At 40.8% G+C, this 22,134-nt stretch overlaps 1 pseudogene; it reads left to right on the forward strand.

Moving 5' to 3' along the window:
- Window positions 1-21,712, forward strand: part of LOC140848601 (dynein axonemal heavy chain 9-like) — a 162,344-nt pseudogene extending 140,632 nt beyond the window's left edge.
- The last annotated feature ends 422 nt before the right edge of the window (window positions 21,713-22,134 follow it).

A 22,134-nucleotide genomic window follows, 5' to 3' on the forward strand; every position in this document is an offset into this window, starting at 1 on the left:
TCTTCATATGTTGTGTGTTTTGTTCTGTGCTCTTTTTAGGAGTGCTCCCATCTAGAGCAGTCCCTGTAGGATGCCCTGTAGAGGTGGTTTGTGGGAAGCAAAATCCCTCAGCTTTTGCTTGTCTGGGAATTGTTTAATCCCGCCATCATATTTAAATGATAGTCGTGCTGGATACAGTATCCTTGGTTCAAGGCCCTTCTGTTTCATTGCATTAAGTATATCATGCCATTCTCTTCTGGCCTGTAGGGTTTCTATCGAGAAGTCTGATGTTAGCCTGGTGGATTTTCCTTTATAGGTGACCTTTTTCTCTTTAGCTGCCTTGAAAACTCTTTCCTTGTCCTTGATCCTTGCCATTTTACTTACTATGTGTCTTGGTGTTGTCCTCCTTGGATCCTTTCTGTTGGGGGTTCTGTGTAATTCCATGGTCTGTTCCATTATTTCCTCCCCCAGTTTGGGGAAGTTTTCAGCAATTATTTCTTCAAAGAGACTTTCTATCCCTTTTCCTCTTTCTTCTTCTTCTGGTACCCCTATAATACGAATATTATTCCTTTTGGCTTGGTCACATAGTTCTCTTAGTGTTGTTTCATTCCTGGAGATCTTTTTCTCTCTCTCTATGTCAGCTTCTAAACGTTCCTGTTCTCTGGCTTCTATTCCTTCAATGGCCTCTTGCATCTTATCCATTCTGCTTATAAATCCTTCCAGGGATTGTTTCACTTCTGTGATCTCCTTCCTGACATCTGTGATCTCCCTTCGGACTTCATCCCATTGCTCTTGCATTTTTCTCTGCATCTCTGTCACCATGTTCATGATTTTTATTTTGAATTCTTTTTCAGGAGGACTGATTAAGTCTGTCTCCTTCTCAGGTGTTGTCTCTGTGATCTTTGTCTGCCTGTAGTTTTGCCTTTTCATGGTGATATAGTTTTCAGAGCTGTTACGAGTGACCGCTGGAAGAGCTTCCCTTCTTGTTGGTTTGTGGCCTTCCTCTCCCCCTTCGCAAGGCGCTGGGTTCTTGCAGGTGTGGATGTGGTCTGGATGTTGTCCTGTGTCCTCTGGTCTCTATTTTAGGAAGAGTTTTCTTTGTTATATTTTCATAGCTCTATGTGTTTTTGGGAGGAGATTTCCACTGCTCTACTCATGCCGCCATCCTGGCTCCGCCCCAACGATACTTAATTTTTAAAAAAGAAAAGAGGGCAGGAGTACCGTGATGGCCACCACACCCCCTTGCTTTTTCTCCCTTGAGACCTGAGAAATATTTTGTAAAACGGTGGGTCTATATGATGCCAAAATCCTGAAGCCAGTGTGAAGCTAACTGGCTCGCCGTCCTTTTTCTTTCCACGCTCCAACGAACTGAAGCATCTTAAGCCATCAGGATGTCCTCTCCCAACAGCAGTTATTACCTCTGAGACCCCCAGACTAACACAGAGTAGATGATGCTTACTGTGACTTGTGAAACATTTGGACATGTTAATGATCGCAGGCAGAAACAATGTCTTCCAACTTTAGGTCTCTGGAGGGTGCTTTTCAAATATTTGTTTTCACTTCTCTTCTTCACATCAGAAAATCCCCTCTGGCAATTCAGTCTCCTGTTTTCAGCATGACTACCTACATCACGCATAAGTGACAGGAAGTCTGTCAAGAGAAACCGGAGGGACAAACCTGAAATGCAGACTTTGCTCCCAATTCGGAGGCGCTCAATGCCGTCTGGCAGTCTTCTTAAGAGTTCTTGGAATCTTCTGACAAACACCATTATCCTAAGGACCTGGAAAAAGGCTTTAAATGGCCTGGGTGCTTTCAACATCCTGGCGGTAAGGGTATCACATAAACCAAGGTCAGCAAACTGTTTCAATAAAGGGTCAGAAAGCAAATACTGGCAACTTTCAGACCATGCAGTCTCTGTCACAGCTACTCAGCTCTGTCATTGCATTGGGAAAATAGCCATAGACAATCCCTAAATGGATGAGTGTGGCTGTGAGCAATAAAACTTTATTTATGGTCAATAAAATTTGAATGTCCTATAATTTTCACATATCATTAAATATTATTTTAATTTTTTTCAACCATTAGAATTCTAAAAACCATTTATTCTTAGCTTGCAGGCCATGCAAATAGAGGTGGCAAGCCAGATTTAACCTGTAGACTATAGTTTGCCCCCCAGTACCCAGCAGGTTATACATAGAAACACCAAAAGGAGGCCGCCAACGCCGCGGTCTGCGCCGAGCCTCGTCTGCCCGTTCGTCCTCCCGCGGCGGCGCTGGGGGCAGCTCCTGCTGGCGGCGCAGCCTCTGCGCGCGTTCGTAGCCCGCGGCTCCCGCCAGGGCGCCCCTGCTCACCCAGCGCCGGCCCGGAGGCGAGCAGCGTGGGCGCCCGGGAAGCCCGGGCCTCCCGCAGGCGCGGGGAGGACGGCACGGACGCCGCCGCGTCCCCAGCGCCCCGGCCGGTCCGCCGGGCGTCCTGCGGGGGCGGCGCAGTTGCGGAACAGAGTGCCTGTGTGGCTCCTGCTGGAAGAGCTGTCCGGCTCCCCTACCCTTCCTGCTCGTCTGCAGAACTACCTCCCCCTACCCCAGCGTGGGGTTCCAGCTTGGGAAGGCAATTCACGCACACAGATTTTAGGAGGCTTGAAATGATCTTGTGGAGAAAACAACTTGGTAGAAGAAGGGGGGACATTTTCCATAATTTAAGTTGTCATAGTAACCTGCATCAAGACTCGTACTTGGAAGCCAGGCTTGAAGAATTTCAGTTGACAATAAACATTCCTGTTGCATTCATCATCCTTTTGTCTCCAAGAAAGAACCGTCTACTATTGTGACCTAATTATTTCATTTCTGATTTTAGAAGATGGGTAACAGTTTGCATTTTTTTTAACATTTTGAAACTTAAAACTCATTTGAAAAATGAAAAGTTCAGCTGTTTTTATTTGAAGTTGACATTTCTGATAATGTATTTCAAGCTAGTTATTTCAGATGGAAAAATAGGTTAAGTATAATGGTTACTTCATGAAATATGGAGGAAACAGGATTTGATGAAGATTTGGAGCAATTGCCCCATGCTCCTGTTAGCATGCAAGTCTTAATCTTTTTGTTTCCATGGAGCTCTGATCTGGGAATGTTAAGACGTTTCCTAAGGACAAATTGTTAGTATTTTTATTTTATGGCATCTTGTAATATCATCTTAAGCAAGAATGTATTTTAATCAAAAGGATGAGGTGTTATTTTTATTAGCAAAATAGTTTACTTGGAGAAATTGTATCCAGACATTATTATTTTTAGATCTGCTGTCTTTCACAAAGGACAGTAGAATGTTGTTTCCTAAGAGAAAGGTTTTTTTAGGATTTGCTTTTCTCTTGCCTTCTGTAAGATACTGATTATTGCCCAAGATTATTTGAAGTTACAAGTGTTTTCCATCAGCAAGGAATGTTAGGGGGAAAAAGGAGATGAAACTGGAAGAGTTTGTGGCTAGTCTAATTATTTAAAAATACACAAAATTTGCAGTTATGGTCTATAACTGTGTAGTTATCTAAAAAGTGATAATACTTTCATAGGGACTTTTCCACATATGGATGAGAATCTTAATCAAGTGGAATGTTTTTTTAAAACCAAATTTAAGGTACATGTAGAAAACCTAGATAGTCCATTTACTGGGAAAATGTGAAGGAAAATATAATCACCTATTATCTCACTGTGTAGAGGTACCTATTGTAAATATTTTGTGGGAATCATCTGTAATTTTATAAGCAAAATTGGGATTAAGCTGTCAATAGCCAAAATACTAATAGTGAAAATACTAGAATTTTATCCCCTATTAAAATTAGCAATGTGTCTGCTATCTACTGCTACAGTGTGTCTGCATCACTACTATCTAAAATAACTCTGAAATGTCTAGCCAGTATTAAGAAAAGAAAAAGGAATGAGACAAAGAGAGCTATTGGAAAGGAAAATAAAATTATTTGTACATAATAAAAAATCCCCAAGACAATCAAACTAATAGACTGTAGTAAGATTCCATGTAAATAACATAAATATCTTGATCTACATAGTAGTATAACCAATTCAAAAATTTGAGAAAAAAAAGGAACCCATTCATAATAGCAACAGAAAGTGTGCTAAGGATTAACCTTTGTAAGAACTTGAGTGACCTCAGGAAGAAAACTATTAAACTTTACTCTGAGGATGTGGAGACTCAGTGTTTCTGGATAGGAAACTCATTATTTTCAATCTGTATTGATTTGTAAGTTTAATATATTTCTAATCAAAATCTCAGCAAGAATTTTTTACACGTCAGCAATTCTGAATTTCATTTTTATATAATAAATAAGAGACAAGAAATGTCTATGTAAAAAATAATAATGAAGGGGAATTTACAATGCTAGATATTAATGTAAAAAGTTATGATGTTGATCAAGTAGACAAATACCTGGAAAAGAATAGAAAGCCATAACAACATTGTATTGACAAAAATAGCATTGCAAATAATGAATACAAAGATGTAGTAATATACTGGAAAAGAATATATATGAGTACCTGATCTTGGGCTTGAGGAAGGATAAACTAAAACGTAGAAGCACAGGTTCAAAAAAGGAAATGATTCATATATTTAATTACATTAAACATTTTTTTTTTTTTACATATGGCAATCATTTGAGGGACATATTCTCTCTTCCCCTAAGTGTCTCTCAATAGATAATTATATAGAAAAATAGTTGATACTTATATGTAAAAAATTATTTGTGGTCAGTAAAAATAACCAATACCCAGTTGTAGTTCTTAGTGAGCCATTTAAAAAAGAATACAGACAGATGCAGACCTAAAGATTTTTCAGTCTTGATAATAAAGAATATCATGTTTGGTACAACATATTAAAGATTCAAAACATGTACATAGCATGTGTCTAAGGGACCTATATATAAATTAATGTAAGTCACCATATGTAAGGAGAAGTAAGCTCGCAGTGGTCATATAATGAAACTAGAATGTAGACTGCTCTTCAGCCACTAACAGAATCTGCCTACCTGTCTGCTTATCTATAGTTTTTTAAAAGTATTTAATTAAACGGAAAAATGGTAGTAACCTAAAAAGTGATGATATCAGGGCATAATATAAATTATAACCTTGCATCTTTTTAAGGGTATTGACATAGAAAATAAATGAGGAAGCAATATACAAAAGTGTTAAATGATGATGATCTTCAAGTGTTAGAACTACAAGAAAAGAATAATCATTACTAAATTATTTTATTCTGTAAAACATATGTAATCAAGTACTTGAAAATAGATTGTTTTTTAAAATCTAAGGTTGACCAAATACCTAAGATTCCATTATATGTCTTCTTGAGGAAGAAATTTGCTTTAAAAATGTATTTATTGAGATGGATTATACACAAAATGGAATAATGAGAGGATCATCAACATTTCTGGGCAGGGCTGAACAGACCGCACTCCTAGGCTGCCATTCATGTCGTATCAGACTGCGGTGTATACGTGTGCATCTGGCATTGTGCATACTTCCTCGAAATGTGGGGCCCAACATTCCTGGAAATGATATACAGCAGTGTTTAAATCTCAGTCCCTTTCCCCATGCCTGTTATATCAAGCACCACAACAGTTTAAATGTCAAATGTTGATTGCCAATGACATCATATATAACTTAGTAAATAAAGTTTTTATGGGTTGAAAGAAAAACACCAAAAGGACAGAAATCCTACATATTTCAAATAATAGGTGAAGAACACAGAGTCTATTATTACAAATGTTCTGAGACTGAAGGGAATCCAAGTCCTTACTGGAGGGCTCTAGTGTGTTAACAGACAAGAAATGCAGACTATCAGAGAGATAAAGGAGAGAGTGATACAGGCCACGGCCAGCCCCTGACTCTTACAGATTTATAAGAGTTCTTTATATATTCTGGATACTTACCCTTTGTTCATTACATGGGTTATAAATATCTTTTTGAGTCTGTATATGACATTTTTATCATGCTGATTTAATTTAAACATTTGAATGTTTCCCTTTGAAAAACTTCCCTGAACTCAACTCACAACACATGCTAAATACCTTTTCATTTTCCTAACAGTTTTCTCTGACTCCTATTTTTATCAAATAAGACTGAAATGGATTATTCCATTAGTAAGACCTTGATTTTGACAAATTATAGCCAAGGGTATTTTAAATGCATGCTATGAAATATCTCAACAAATGGAAATTAAATCAAGTTTGTCTAATTAAGGGAAGAAAATAAACGATCGTTTTCATGAGAATTCATTTGTTCATTTGACCTTGTAAATGATTAAGCCTAATCAGTATAAAAGTCTTACTAAACTCCCAGCTACTAGATTAGTGCTGTCAGACTACGAAGACCAGAAACTTGTTGGAAATTGGTGTAAGTTTCCTCCAGGTATAGCAGTTCAAGGAAGTGCTGTAGCCTCCCCGATGGAGTCATAATTCCCATCAGTCTGATTAGTCCCAAACCATTGGGCAAGCCTCCCATCTTTGAGGATGTCACCCAAATCCCTAAGGAAGTGTCATGAGTAGGGTGGCCTCGGTGGCTTCTTCCATCTCTGACATTTCCACGGAGTTAACGTTTCTGTGTTGATTATGGAAGAGGGAAGAGGCATGCGGGTGTGGAGAACTTTAAAGGGGAGCGTGTATATGACTTCAGCTCCTGATGGCCTCCATACCTACCAAATGCTTTGTCCTGGAAATGAGAAAGAGCTTTTCTGATGCCCACAGACTACCCTGGAATGAGCCACATTCACCTTTACATCCTGCCTAGTGTTGTCAACATTTCACCAGTGCTTCCCTTAATTCTTACCTCCCTCAACCTCATATCTCACATTGAGAAAACAGGTCATTTAGTTTGAGCCTTGCGAATACCTGTATACCTCACAGTCTGTCTCTATTTCCTTGTGAACATTTCTTTTCCTCCAATATTACCATGCTTCCTTTCCAAGGCCAGTCCTTCCATCTGCACCAGGAGCCCACCTCTTGGTTCCTGATTCACAGTTCTGCCCTGTCTGCTTTCTTCTTTCATTGCTGCCTCTCCCTTATGGTTTTTACATTCTCAACACTCTCAACAACTTTCTCCCCTTTATGTTTTCCATATTTCTTTATAACATATCTTGGACATTCAGAAAGCAGCAAAACAAACTCCCATGCAATCACATACAGTGTTGCAAAATAGAATCTTCTGTGTGCATGTTCAAGAGTTTCTTTACAGTAGGTGCCCCAAAGGTGCCCCAAAGGACTGACTTGTCTGATATGTGCATTTCAACTTTACTAAAAAATGCCAAATTGCTCACCAGAGTATACTCGCTGTATAAATGAACTCTCTGACCAATACTTCATGAATACCTGTTTGCACCTAACTTCTTCAACACTGGATTTATGTGACATACTGATTTTTGCCAGCTAGTATGAAATGAAATCTCATTGTTTTCCTTTCCCTTTTTTCTTCTGACATCAAGCATTTTTTCAAGTTTTATTGGCTATTCCTCTTCTGTGAGTTGCCTTTTTCTAAATTTGCCCTTTTGCTCTCATGTTCTTTGTCTTTCTCTTATAGATTTATAAGAGTTCTTTATATATTCTGGATACTTACCCTTTGTTCATTACATGGGTTGTAAATATCTTTTTGAGTCTGTATATGACATTTTTATCATGCTGATTTAATTTAAATGTAAAATTTAAGTCTTTTTTATGCTTTCTGCTATTTGTGCTGTTTCACAAATTTTGTCTTATCCAACATCATAAAATTATCTCCTTATTTTTAAATCATTATTGTATCACTTTTCTTATGTATGTCTTTCATCCACCTGGTATTTATTTTTGTATAATGTTCTAATTTTATTTTTTAATGGTGACACTTAATTGTCTTAACTTCACTTATTGGTTAATCCATCCCTGTTTGCACACTGATTTTTAGTATCAACTTCATATTTGTATCTGGGTCTGTTCCTAGGAGTCGCTTTCATTGTTCCATTCATCCCGGTACCAATTTCACTCTGTTTCAATCCTCATAGCTCATAAAGAAACCTGACTTCTGGTAGGGCAAATCTCTCCTTTTGATTCTTCTTCAGAAAGTCATGCCCATTCTTTGCCCTTTGCTCTTCCATATAAATTTTAGAATATGCTTGTCAGGATTGAAAAGAAACCCATTTTATTTTTTATTGGAATTACATTTTTATGATACTGGTAATACTAAGTCATCCACCCATGAGCACAATCTTTCTTTCCATTTATTTAGGGTTTTATTTATGCCCTTCAATAGTATGTTTTAGTTTTTGTATCCAGATCTGGCCCCTCTTTCCATGTACAACCACCTGCCTTATAAGGTATTCACAATTGTTTTTGCTGGTATTCTAAATAGCTTTTTAAGTAACCTTTTTTTCCTTGAGTGCAGCCATGCCATTTTATTTCCGATCCTGATTTTGCATCCAGCAAGCTTGTTGTTGGACATGCTTATGAGTTCTGATGGCTTGTTTATATTCTTTTAGTTTTTCTATGTAGAAAATTAGATTTTGAGCAAAAAGTTTTATTATTTCCTTAGGTATCCTTATACATTTTCCTTTTCTTGATCTTTTTGCATAGTCTAGGACCTCCCATATAACGTTGAATAGAAAACATGCTAGCAATCATACTTGTCTTTTTCTAGATTTGAAAGAGAATATTTTAGTATTTCACAATTAGGTATGATGTTTGCTCTGAATCTGCAGTAGATATCTATTTTCAAGTGTTAACCTAAAAAATAAAAGCATGTAAGTTATTTTATTAGAAGAAATGGGTTTATTCGGGAATAGCAGAGAATTGCAATTTGGGACAAGGCTCGCGCAGCAAAACCGTAGGCTAGTTCAGAGAACAAAGGAGAGGAATGCTCTTTCATAGAGAAAAGCAGGGAGTTGAGAGGGGCTGTTACAAACAAAAAGTCTATGGAACTGGGAGTCGGAAGTGTAGTGGCTTCTCATTGGCTGAGTTGTAATGGTCTGGCATTGGCTGGGCTATTGGCTGTTACAGGATAGGAGGACATCGTCCTTACTCCTGCTGGGGTAGAAAGCATATCTAAATCAGAATAGCCCTGCAGGTCTACCTCTTCTGTGTCTGCAACTGACAAGGAGTGGTTGGTGTGAGAGCTCCCCCTGCAGGCCTCCAGGCTCCATGACAGTGAGGTTTTCCCCTAATTAATTTTCACAAGGTTAAGAGAAATTTCATTTATTCCAAGTTTACTAATGGTTTTTAGAAATTTTGTACGTCTTTTTTAACAGTCATATTGTTTAACCTCTTTAATCTTATTAATGTAATGAATTATTTTCGTATATTTTTCTAATATTTAACCATAATTGCATTTCCAGGATAAACCCTACTTGGTCATCCTATTTTTATATATTTAGTTAAGATTTAAAAACTTTTTTTCTTCTCATGCTGCATTATTAGTACAAGATTTTATCTAACTTTCTGAATTTTGCCAATCTTATAAAAAATAATAATTAGGCATAGTTTTAAAGTTCCTTTATAGGGTTGAGTGTTCATATGCTGGCCAATCTGATTTGCACAAACAAAACAATAAGTAAACATAGCTTCAGTGTGCATATCTTCTGTTACAAGTAAGGTAAAACATTTGTTCACATGTTTAAGGGGCATTTGTATTTCCTGTACTGTGAACTCCACTTTCATTTCCTTCACCACATCTCACTTTTGAAGTATCGATCTTCTCCTTTATTTGTAGAGTTTCTTTACATTTTACGGAGATCAGCCATCTAACTGCAATGTGAGTTATACATATATTTTCTTTTTTTAACGTTTTTTGAATGAGAACATCTAAGTTCTACTCTCTCAGCAAAGTGAGTGTAGTGTTATCAACTATAGTGACCATGTTATACATTAGATCCTTAGACTTTATTCATCATATAACTGAAAAGTTTGTATCCTCTTACCAACCTCTCCCTATTTCCCACTCCACCCCTCCAGGCCCTGGCAAACACTTTCCACTCTCTGTTTCTATGAGTTTGACTTTTTTTTTAGATTCCACATATAACTGATGCCATGCAGTATTTTTCTTTCCCTGTGTGGCTTACTTCACTTAGCATAATGCCTTCTTGGTTCATTCCTGTTACTGAAGATGACAGGATTTCCTTCTTTTAAATAATGTTCATCTGTTTTTCATATTTGGATGTGTATATGTATATTTTTTACACATATGTGTATATATATAATTTTCTCGATCCATTCATCTGCTGATGAACACTTACATTGTTTCCACACCTTGGTTATCATTAATAATGATGCTTCAGGAAGCATGGGAATACAGAAATCTCTGAGCTGTGGTTTTATTTCCTCTGGATATATACCCAGAAGTGGGATTGCTGAATCACTTAGTGGTTCTATTTTAAATTTCTTGAGGAGCTTCCATACTGGTTTCCATAGTGGCTGTACCACTTTGCATTCCCACTGACAGTGTACAAAGGGTCCCCCTTTCTTCATATGCTCGCCAGCATTTGTCTTGTCTGATTGATGACAGCCATCCTGACTGGTGTGAGACGCTACCTCATTGTGGTTTGACTTGAATTTCTCTGATGATTAGAGATGCCGAGCACCATTTCCCACACCTGTTGGCCATTTGCATGTCTTCTTTGGAAAACATGCATTTTCTTCATTGGTTCTTTTGGTTTTGTTATTGCTATTGTTATACTTTGTGTCATTTTTTACATAAAATTTATATTTTTCATACAGTTTATCAATTTATATGTATCAAATATATCTGTCTTTTAAAACATACCAATTTTGATTTATAGTTAGAAAGCCTTTCCTCACTCAGAGTTTATGAAAGTATTCCCCTCATTTTTTTCTATCATTTTTATGGTTTTACTATTTTATAGTTAAATCTTTCCATTCTTTTATGTATCATTCCCCAGCTCTGGGTTTGGAGTCCATATGGTGTCCGTTCAGTTTCACCAGCAAGAGTGGCCTAAAAATGGCCTAAAAATCAAAGGCCGTGTTTCCCAAGGTTAGATAACCTCTCTTGTCCAATTGTACCATGTGGGGAGATGCCAAAGCTGCCCGCCTGTGTTCCATTTCTTCTCAGGAGAGATCCCAGATCTCTACTCTGATGATGAAGTTGAGAATATCATAAACCATGTGGGGAATGAAGTCAAGAGCCAAGGTCTGATTGACAGCAGACAGAACTGCTAGAAGTTCTTTATCGGTCGGGTCCAACGACAGTTGAAGGTACAGAGGGTTTACTGTCCAGGGTAGGCAGGGCCAGTGATGGGTTGTGGAAGCCTCTGCTGCCATTTTGGACACAGCTGTCCTCACTGACTGTGCTGGGGGTGGGCAGAAGGGTGCAGTGGCTTGAGCACCTAGGCAGGGGTGCCCTTCTGATCTGCTTCCTGTGCAGTGGCCTCCCTCTTGCCTCACACAGTCTCAGTATTGTTAATTTCTTGGCTAACAAGAAGGACTAGCATTTATAGATGTTTTTTCTCTGTTGAGTTTGCTTCCCAACTTCCTGGGATATAAAAAGCCTGATGCCAGTCTGTCTACGAGTGCTTCTCAAAAAGCTTCTCAGTTCTCCCCACCCTTCTGACTTCTCAGGTGACACTCTGTTTCTCCCCTGTGGGGAACAAGCTGAGGGTCCGCAGCAGGAAGTTCCCAGCCATTGTGAACTGCACAGCCATCGACTGGTTCCATGAGTGGCCTCAGCAGGCACTGGAGTCTGTCAGCCTCTGCTTCTTGCAGAGCACAGAGAGCATTGAGGTGAGAGGGAAAAGGAGGCATTCCTCAAGATCCTCTCCACCTCAGGGCACAAGGAATTCTGTGTTCAGAATTTCAGGGGTCAAGCTCAGGCTCAGACAGAGTTTCTGGAGCTCAGTTTTTCCACACTATCAAGCATGGTAGGCCGTCAGCTCCAGTCTTCACAGCCAGACCATCCCTTTATTTCCTGCTATGATTTCAGCCCAAGGTCAAGCAGTCAATCAGCAAGTTCATGGCTTTTGTCCACACAAGTGTCAACCAAACGTCCCAGTCTTACCTGAGCAACGAGCAGCACTACAACTACACCACTCCCAAATCATTTCTGGAGTTCATCAGACTCTACCAGAGCCTGCTGCACAGCAGTGGGAAAGAGCTCAAGTCCAAGATGGAGCGGCTGGAGAATGGGCTGCTGAAGCTCCACAGCACATCTGCCCAGGTGAGCCTTAGCGGTCAATCTCTGCTGCCTGCAGAGGGCCGAGGGGGAGTGGGGGCTGCCCCTTTCCAGACAACTGGAGGGATCACAACCGAGGTCCCAACATCATTCATGGTCTTCCAGAGAGACAGGACCAAAAGTTACAGCTGAGCTCCCCCAGCAGCCGGGCGTGCCCTCGACTGTGGTCTGCTCTGCTGTCTTTCACTGACGCGAGAATCCCGATCCCCTGAAGCACCTTTCTCCCTCTTCACCATTTCCTCCCATTCTGCTACTTCCTTTTCCTCTCCACCAACTTCCCTTCCATCTTCAAAACCAAAAAAGATGACTGATTGGGAGAAATGGTTGCAGGGTGATAGCAATTTTTTGTTGTTGTTTCTTGTGTCTTGCTATATGGTCTATCAAAGAGCCACTGGAGCCTAATTTCTTAAACAAATCCTGTCTGATCTTATGCACCTCCTCATCTGTTCCTAAGTGGCTGTCTATCAAAAGTGGGCCCCTGTCATCCTGACCTTGTTATATTTTTCTACTAACTCTTCCAAAGGGATGAGTTTATTTCAGTCAATTTTTATTCTTCCCTTGAGAACTGGGGACAAATCTAGCATCCTCTCTGCCCCTGCTCATGCCCATCAAATATCACTGGTCCCTTGAAGGCCCCATTTCATGCTCTGTTTACCAGCAGCAGCAGCAGCCTCTCATTAAGATGGTGAACTTTCATACCTTTCTGCACAGTGAAACTAAGATTTTGATCAATTTAATTCTTGGACATCACATGGTCTTGCCAATGTCTAAGCCTTTCACTTCCCGTCATTTTCTCAGAATGTTGCTTTTGGAATAACTCTGTACTGAACTTCCTTATTCTGACTTGTCCTTTCTACCCACTTCAGTTTCTTGGTTCATAGATGTACTATTTCCAAATGAGTTCATTCATTTTGTGGGATGCAGTGAGCTCTTGCAGTCTATACACAGAGATTTTTTCTGCTTGGGTAAGTCTTCTTCTATTATCTGGGTTTGTTCATCTGGTCTGGCCTCTCCTCCCAGAGCAATGATCTTCTAGATGGGTTCCCTGTGCCCCATATCTATTATGTTCTCACTCATTGTTTTCATCCCTTTGGCCTTGTTCTCTACATTCCAGGAGAGCTTTCCAAGTTTATCCTCAGTAATACTAATTTAATAGTGAGTAATATTGCTACTGCTTCTCCTGCTTTCAGTGACTACTTTAATGATGCTATTACATTTTTACCATTCTAACAGCCCTTCCTCATCTTGCCCCTTTTCCCTTTCCAACACATCCTATTGCTTTTTTATTTCAGCCTGTGTTTCTGCAATGGTATCACAGGAACCATTCTACAGTTGATGCCAAGCAGCTTTCTTCATGTTTTTTGTAGATCTGGTTAATGAGTCGTTTCCAGAGCTATGCTATTCTTCCTCTTCTATACTGCTATTCCTTTCCTTGTTCTGTATTTATATAAATACCTCTTGTTTTCTTTATTTCCTTGCAGGCACAGTGAGATCTGTTCAAACTCAATGTTTGTCAACAAATGGCATGTAACAATGATCTAAGACACTACTGTCTTTCCATTTGTGTCATATCTAAAACCCCTTCTTAGAACAGCTTAGGACAGGTTGAGGTACATAGGTCCCAGTACAGCTAGTAGCAGTTTGTCTATTATACATCTTTGTTGTGGAAAGGAAGCATCTTCTCTTCCATTTAATTTTTGTTTCTTTCCATCTCTGAACTTCTAGAGAGCAGCATAAGGTAGAATCCAGAATGCAGTCCTACCAGATTTTTTCCCATACCTCCCACCTCTTCCTCTTTCTGTCTTCCCCAACATACAGGGCCCTCAGAACATTCTTCACCCCCACCAGCTCCTGTCTGCCTCCTACTCACTCATCCTTTGTGAATTGCTGATCAGTCTGTGTAGAGCACACTTGCTAGGGAGCAAGTAATGGGCAAGGTACTCCTACGCTTCACAGAGCAGCACGCACAGTTCTCCTTTATGCAGCCTTTTGGCCTTAGGGCAGACAGTGAAGAAAGCATAATGTCTGTTCTTGTGTTTTTAGGGATCTCTAGTAAGGAGAAGCTTGGTTATTATGTGCTCTCTAACAAAAAAGCCTGGTTGTTAGGTCATCTCTAACAGAGAAGACTGGTTGTTAGGTGAGCTCTAATAAGGAGAAGTCAGGTTGTTAGGTGATCTCTAAAATGGAGAAGCCTGGTGGTTAGGTGATCTCTAACAAAAGCCTGTTGTTAGGTGATTTCAAATGGAGAAGCCTGGTTGTTCGGTATACTCTAATAAGGAGAAGCCTCGTTGTTAGGTGATCTCTGACAGGGAACCTGGTTGTTAGGTGACCTCTGATGGAGAAGCGTGGTTGTTAGGTGATCTCTAGTGGAGAAGCCTGGTTGTTAGGTAACCTCTGACAGAGAAGACTGGTTGTTAACACTGCTCTTACAGAGAAGCTCGATTATTAGGTTATCCCTGACAGAGATGACTGGTTGTTAGGTGACCTCTGACAGAGAAGCCTGGTTGTTAGGTGATATCTAATAAGGAAGAGATGGGTTGTTAGGTTATCCCTGACAGAGAAGCCTGGTTGTCAGGTGATCTCTAAGAAGGAGAAACCTGGTTGGGAGGTGATCTCTAATAAGGAAAAGCCTGGTAGGTGACACTTGACAGAGAAGCCTGATTGTTAGGTGACCTCTGAGGGAGAAGAATGGTTATTAGGTGGTCTCTAATGAGGAGAAGACTGGATGTTAGGTGATCTCTAATAAGGAGAAACCCGCTTCTGATGTGATGTCTAATAAGGAGAACCCTGGTTGTTACGTGACCTCTGACAGAGAAGCCTGGTTGTTAGGTTATCTCTGACAGACAAGCATGGTTGTTAGGTCACCTCTTAAAGAGAGGACTGGTTGTTAGGTCACCTCTTAAAGAGAAGACTGGTTGTTAGGTGACCTCTAATAAAGGGAAGCCTGGTTGTTAGAAGACCTCTGACAGAAAGCTGGTTGTTAGGTGATGTCTAATAAGGAGAAGCCTGTTTGTTAGGTGAGCTCTTATAGAGAAGCCTGGTTATTAGGTGACCTCTTAAAGAGAAGACTGGTTGTTAGGTGATCTCTAATAAAGGGAAGCCTGTTGTTATGTGACATCTGACAAAGAAGCCTGGTTATTAGATGACCTCTGACAGAGAAGCATGGTTGTTAGGTTACCTCTGACGGTTAAGCTTGGTTGTTAGATGACTTATGATTGAGAAGCCTGGTTTTTAGGTGATCTCAAATAAAGAGAAGACTGGTTGTTAGGTGTTCTCTAATAGGGAGAAGCCTGAATGTTAGGTGATATCTAATTGTTGTTAGGTGACCTCTTGCAGAGAAGAGTGGTTGGTAGGAAACCTCTGGCAGAGAAGCTTGATTGTTAGGTTATCTTTGACAGAGAAGCCTGGTTGTTAGGTGACATCTGACAGAGAAGTCTGTTTGTTATGTGACCTCTGACAGAGAAGATTTGTTTTTAGGAGAGCTCTGATGGAGATGACTGGTTGTTAGGTGACCTCTGAAAGAGAAGCCTGGTTGTTAGGTGAACTCTAACAAGGAGGAGCTGGGTTGTTAGGTTATCTCTGACAGAGAAGCCTGGTTGTCAGGTGATCTCTAATAGGGAGAACCTGGTTGTTAGGTGATCTCTAATAAAAAGAAGCCTGGTTGTTAGGTGACATCTGACAGAGGAGCATGGCTGTTAGGTTACCTCTAATGGTTAAGTTTGGTTGTTAGATGACCTCTGACTGAGAAGCCTGCTTCTTAGGTGATCTCTAATAAGGAGAAGCCTGAATGTTAGGTGATCTCTAATGGAGAAGCCTTGTTGTTAGGTGACCCCTGTCAGTGAAACCTGGATGTTAGGAGACATCTGACAGAGAAGCCTGGTTGTTAAGACAGCTCTTACATAGAAGTTTGATTATTAGGTTATCTCTGACAGAGAAGACTGGTTGGTAGGTGACCTCATAAAGAGAAGACTGGTTGTTATGTGACCTCATAAAGAGAAGACTGGTTGTTGGGTGATCTAATAAGGAGAAGCCTGTTTGTTACAAGAGCTCTGACAGAGAAGCCTGGTTGTTAGGTGACCTCTGAAAGAGAAGCCTGGTTGTTAGGTGATCTCTAATAAGGATGAGCTGGGTTGTTAGATTTTCTCTGACAGGTAATCCTGGTTGGTAGGTTACCTCTGAAATGGAAGCCTGGTTGTTAGGTGACTTCTGATTGAGAAGCTTGATTGTTAGGTGACTTCTGATTGAGAAGCCTGGTTTTTAGGTGATCTCAAATAAGGGGAAGCCTGCTTGTTAGAATATATGTAAATAGGAGAAGCTGGAATGTTAGGTGATCTCTAATGGAGATGCTGAGATGTTAGGTGACCACTTACAGAGAAGCCTGGTTGTTAGGAGACATCTGACAGAGAAGATTGATGGTTAGGTTATCTCTAACAGAGAAGACTGGTTGTTAGGTGACATCTGACAGAGTAGCCTCTTTACTACGTGGTCTGTGACAGAAAAGCTTGGTTGTTAGGTGATCTCTAATAAGGAGAAGTGTGGTTGTGATGTGACCTCTGTCAGAGAAGCTTGGTTGTTAGGTTATCTCTGACAAAGAAGCCTGGTTGTTATGTGAACTCATAAAGAGAAGACTGGTTGTTGGGTGATCTAATAAGGAGAAGCCTGTTTGTTAGGTGAGCTCTCACAGAGAAGCTTGGTTGTTAGGTGACCTCTAATTGAGAAGCCTGGTGTTTAGGTGATCTCAAATGTGAGGAAGCCTCCTTGTTGGAGATCTCTAACAAGGAGAAGCCAGAATGTAAGGCGATCCCTAATGGAGATGCCAAGATGTTAGGTGACCACTTACAGAGATGCCTGGTTGTTAGGACACCTCTACCAGACAAGATTGATTGTTAGGTTATCTCTGACAGAGAAGACTGGTTGTTAGGTGACAACTGACATAGATGCCTGTTTCTTATGTGTCCTCTGCAGAAAAGCTTCGTTGTTAGGTGATCTCTAATAACGAGAAGAGTGGTTGTTACAGGACCTCTGTCAGAGCAGCCTGCTTGTTATGTGATCTCTGATAGAGAAGCCTGGTTGTTATGTGATGTCATAAAGAGAACCCTGGTTGTTGGGTGATCTAATAAGGAGAAACCTGTTGGTTAGGTGAGCTCCTACAGAGAGGCCTGGTTGTTAGGTGACCTCTGAAAGAGAAGCCTGGTTGGTAGGTGATCTCATAAAGAGAAGCCTGGTTGGTAGGTGATCTCTAATAAGGAGGATTTGGGTTGTTAGATTTTCTCTGACATAGAAGCCTGGTTGGCAGATGATCTCTAATAAGGAGAAACCTGGTTGGGATGTGACCTGTAATGAGGATAAGCCTGGTAGGAGAACTCTGACAGAGAAGACTGACTGTTAGGTGATATCTGACTGAGAAGCCTGGTTATCAGGTTATCTGTGACAGAAGCATTGTTGTTCAGACACCTGTTATAGGGAAGACTGACTGTTAGGTGATCTGTAATCAGTGGAAGGCTTGTTGTTAGATGACCTTGGACAGAGAAGTCTTGTTAGGTGATGTCTGACAGAGAAACGTGTTTGTTACAGAGCTCTTACAGAGAAGCCTGTTTGTTATGTGACCTCATAAAGAGAAGAGTCGTTGTTGGGTGATCTAATATGGAGAAGCCTGTTTGATAGGTGAGCTCTTACAGAGAAGCCTGGTTGTTAGGTGACCTGTGAAAAAGAAGCCTGGTTGCTAGGTGACTTCTGATGGAGAAGGTTGATTGTTACATAGTCTCTGACAGAGAAGACTGGTTGATAGGTGACCTCATGAAGAGAAGCCTGGTTGTTCAGTGATATATAAAAAGGAGAATCTCTGTTGTTAGGTTTTCTCTGACAGAGAAGCCTGGTTGTCAGGTGATCTCTAATAAGGGGAAAACTGGTTCTGAGGTGATCTGTAATGAGAATAAGCCTGGTACGTGACCTCTGACAGAGAAGACTGATTGTTAGGTGACATCTGACAGAGAATCCTGGTTATCAGGTTATCTCTGAGAGAAAAGGATGGTTGTTCGGTCACCTCTTATAGGGAAGACTGACTGTTAGGTGACCTGTAAGCAGTGGAAAGCTTGTTGTTAGATGACTTCTCACAGAGAAGCCTTGTTACCTGCTGTCTGAGAGAGAAACCTGTTTGTTACAGAGCTCTTACAGAGAAACCTGGTTGTTATGTGACCTCATAAAGAGAAGACTGGTTGTTGGGTGATCTAATAAGGAGAAGCCTCTTTGTTAGGTGAGCTCTGACAGAGAAGCCTGGTTGTTAGATGACTTCTGATGGAGAAGCTCGGTTGTTATGTAATCTCTGACAGTGAAGACTGGTTGGTAGGTGACCTCATGAAGAGAAGCCTGGTTCTTCGTTGATCTCTAATAAGGCTTACAGTGAAGCCTGTTTACAGAGAAGCCTGGTTGTTATGTGACCTCATAAAGAGAAGCCTGGTTGTTGGGTGATCTAATAAGGAGAAGCCTGTTTGTTAGGCATGTTCTTCCTGAAGCCTGGATATCAGGTTATCTCTGACAGAGAAGCATGGATGTTTGGTCAACTCTTAAAGGGAAGACTGATTGTTAGGTGATCAGTAGTAAGTGGAAGCCTTGTTGTTAGATGACCCTTGACAGAGAAGACTTGTTGTTAGGTGATGTCTCACAGAGAAACCAGTTTGTTGCATGACCACTTACACAGAAGCTTGGTTGTTAAGTGATCTGTGACAGAGAAGCATGTTTTTAAGATGACATCTGATGGAGAAGCCTGGTTGACAGGCAACCTCTGACAGAGAAGGCTGGTTGTTAATGCAGCTAAATCGAAGCTTGATTATTAGGTTGTCTCTGACAGAGAAGACTGGTTTGTAGGTGAACTCATAAAGAGAACAATGATAGTTGGGTGATCTAATAAGTGACAGCCTGGTTGTTAAGTGACCTCTGAAAGAGAAGTCTACCTACAGTTCTTCTGACAGAGAAGATTGGTTGGTAGGAGATCTCATAAAAAGAAGACCAGTTGCTAAATTATCTCTAATAAGGACAAGCCTGTTTATTATATGAGCTCTTAGAGAGATGCCTGGTTTTATTGAGACCTCATAAAGAGAAGACTGTTTGTTGGGTGATCTAATTAGCAGAAGACTCTTTCTTAGGCGAGCTCTGACAGAGAAGCCTGGTTGTTAGGTGACATCCAAAAGAGAAGACTGATTGTTGGGATCTAATAAGGAGAAGACTGTCAGGTGAGGTCTTACAGAGAACCCTGGTTGTTAGCTGACCTCTGAAAGAGAAGCCTGGTTGTTAGGTGACTTCTGATGGAGAACCATGGTTGTTACGTAATCTCTAACAGTGAAGACTGGTTGGTAGGAGATCTCATAAAGAGAAGCCTGTTTGTTCGGTGGTCTCTAATAAGGCTTACAGAGAAGCCTGGTTACCGAGAAGCCTAGTTGCTTTGTGACACCATATAGAAAAGAATGATTGTTGGGTAACCTAATAAGGAGAGTCCTTCTTATTAAGTGACCTATGAAAGAGGAGTCTACCTACCATTCTTCTGACAGAGACTGGTTGGTAGGTGATCTCATAAAGAGAAGACTGGTTGTTAAGTGACCTCTAAAAAGGAAAAGCCTGTTTATTATGTGAGCTCTTACAGAGACGGGAGGATGTTACATGACTTCATAAAGAGAAGAGTTGTTGTTGGGTGATCTAATAAGGAGAAGCCTGCTTGTTACAAGAGCTCTGACATAGAAGCCTGACTATTAGGTGACTTTGGAAAGAGAAGCCTGGTTGTTACATGACTTCTAATGGAGAAGCTTGGTTGTTATGTAATCTCTGACAGTGAAGACTGGTTGGAAGGTGACCTCATAAAGAGAAGCCTGGATCTTCGTTGACCTCTAATAAGGCTTACAGTGAAGCCTCTTTACAGAGAGGCTTGTTAGGATATTCTGCGACCTCAAAAAGGGAAGACTGATTGTTGGGTGATATAAAAAGGAGAAGCTTGTTTGTTAGGCATGCCCTTACAGAATCCTGGTTATCAGGTTATCTGTGACAGAGAAGAACGGTTGTTAGGTCACCTCTTAAATTCAATACTGATTGTTAGGTGATATGCATCAGTGGAAGGCTTGTCAGACGATCTCTGACAGAGAAGTCTTGCTATGTCATGTCTGACAGAGAATCCTGTTTGTTACATAGCTCTTACAGAGAGGCATGATTGTTATGCGACGTCATAAAGAGAAGACTGGTTGATTGGTGAGCTCAAAAGAGAAGCCTGGTGGTTAGTTGACTTCTGACAGAGAAGGTAAGTTGTTACATTATCTGTAAAAGTGAAGACTGGTTGGTTGCTGACCTCAAAAAGAGAAGCCTGGTTGTCAGGTGATCTCTAACAAGGAGAAACCTGGTAGTTATGTGATCCTTAACGAGAAAAAGCCTGGTAGGTTACCTGTGACAGAGAAGACTGATTGGTAGGGGACATCTGAGAGACAAGCCTGGATATCTGGTTATCTCTGACAGAGGAGCATGGTTGTTCGGTGACCTCAATTAGGGAAGACTGACTGTTAGGTGTCCTGTGATCAGTGGACGGCTTGTCGTTGGATGACTTCTCACAGAGAAGTCTTGTTAGGTGATGTCTGACAGAGCTCTTACAGAGAAACCTGGTTACTACGTGACCTCTGAACGAGAAGTCTGTTTGTTGGGTGATACAATATAGTGAAGGCTATTTGTTATGTGCTCTTACAGAAGCCTGTTTATCTGGTTATATCTGAGAGAAGCAAGGTTTTTATGTCACCGCTTAAAGGGAAGACTGATTGGTAGGTGATCTGTCATCACTGGAAGGCTTGTTGTTAGATGACCTCTGACAGAGAAGTTTTGTTAGGTGATCTGTGGTTGAGAAACCTGTTTGTTACGGAGCTCGTACAGAGAATCCTGAATGTTAAGTAACCTCATAAAGAGAAGCCTGGTTGTCAGGTGATCTAATAAGAAGAAGCCTGTTTGTTAAAAGAGCTCAGACAGAGAAGCCTGGTTGTTAGGTGACTTTTGAAAGAGAAGCCTGGTTGTTAGGTGACTTCTGATGAAGAAGCTTGGTGGCTGTGTACTCTCTTACAGTGAAGAGTGGTTGGCAGGTGACCTCATGAAGAGAAGCCTGGTTCTTTCCTAATCTCTTGTGAGACTTACAGTGAAGCGTGTTTATAGAGAGGCCTTGTTGTTATGTGACCCCATAAATAGAAGACTGGTTGTGGGGTGATCTCATAAGGAGAAGTCTGTTAGGCATGCTCTTACAGAAGCCTGGTTATCAGGTGATCTGTGAGAGAGAAGAACGTTTGTTAGGTCACCTCTTAAATTCAGCACTGATTGTTAGGTGTTCTGCCGTCAGTGGAAGGCTTGTTGTCAGACGATCTCTGACAGAGAAGTCTTGTTATGTCATGTCTGACAGAGAATCCTGTTTGTTACATAGCTCTTACAGAGAGGCCTGATTGTTATGCGACGTCATAAAGAGAAGACTGGTTGTTTGGTGACCTCAAAAGACAAGCCTGGTGGTTAGTTGACTTCTGACAGAGAAGGTAACTTGTTACATTCTCTTGTGACACTGAAGACTGATTGGTTGCTGACCTCACAAAGAGAAGCCTGGTTGTCAGGTGATCTCTAATATGGAGAACCCTGGTAGTTATGTGATCCTTAACGAGGCAAAGCCTGGCAGGTTACCTCTGACAGAGAAGACTGATTGTTAGGGGACATCTGGTTATCTCTGACAGAGGAGCATGGTTGTTCGGTCACTTGAATTAGGAGAGACTGACTGTTTGGTGTCCTGTGATCAGTGGACGTCTTTTCGTTGGATGACTTCTCACAGAGAAGTCTTGTTAGGTGATGTCTGACAGAGCTCTTACAGAGAAACCTGATTTTTACGTGACCTCTGAACGAGAAGCCTGTCTGTTGGGTGATCCAATATGCAGAAACCTGTTTGTTATGTGCTATTACA

Source organism: Manis javanica, chromosome 4 (assembly GCF_040802235.1).
Source record: "Manis javanica isolate MJ-LG chromosome 4, MJ_LKY, whole genome shotgun sequence".
In the NCBI taxonomy this organism is placed as follows: Eukaryota; Metazoa; Chordata; class Mammalia; order Pholidota; family Manidae; genus Manis; species Manis javanica.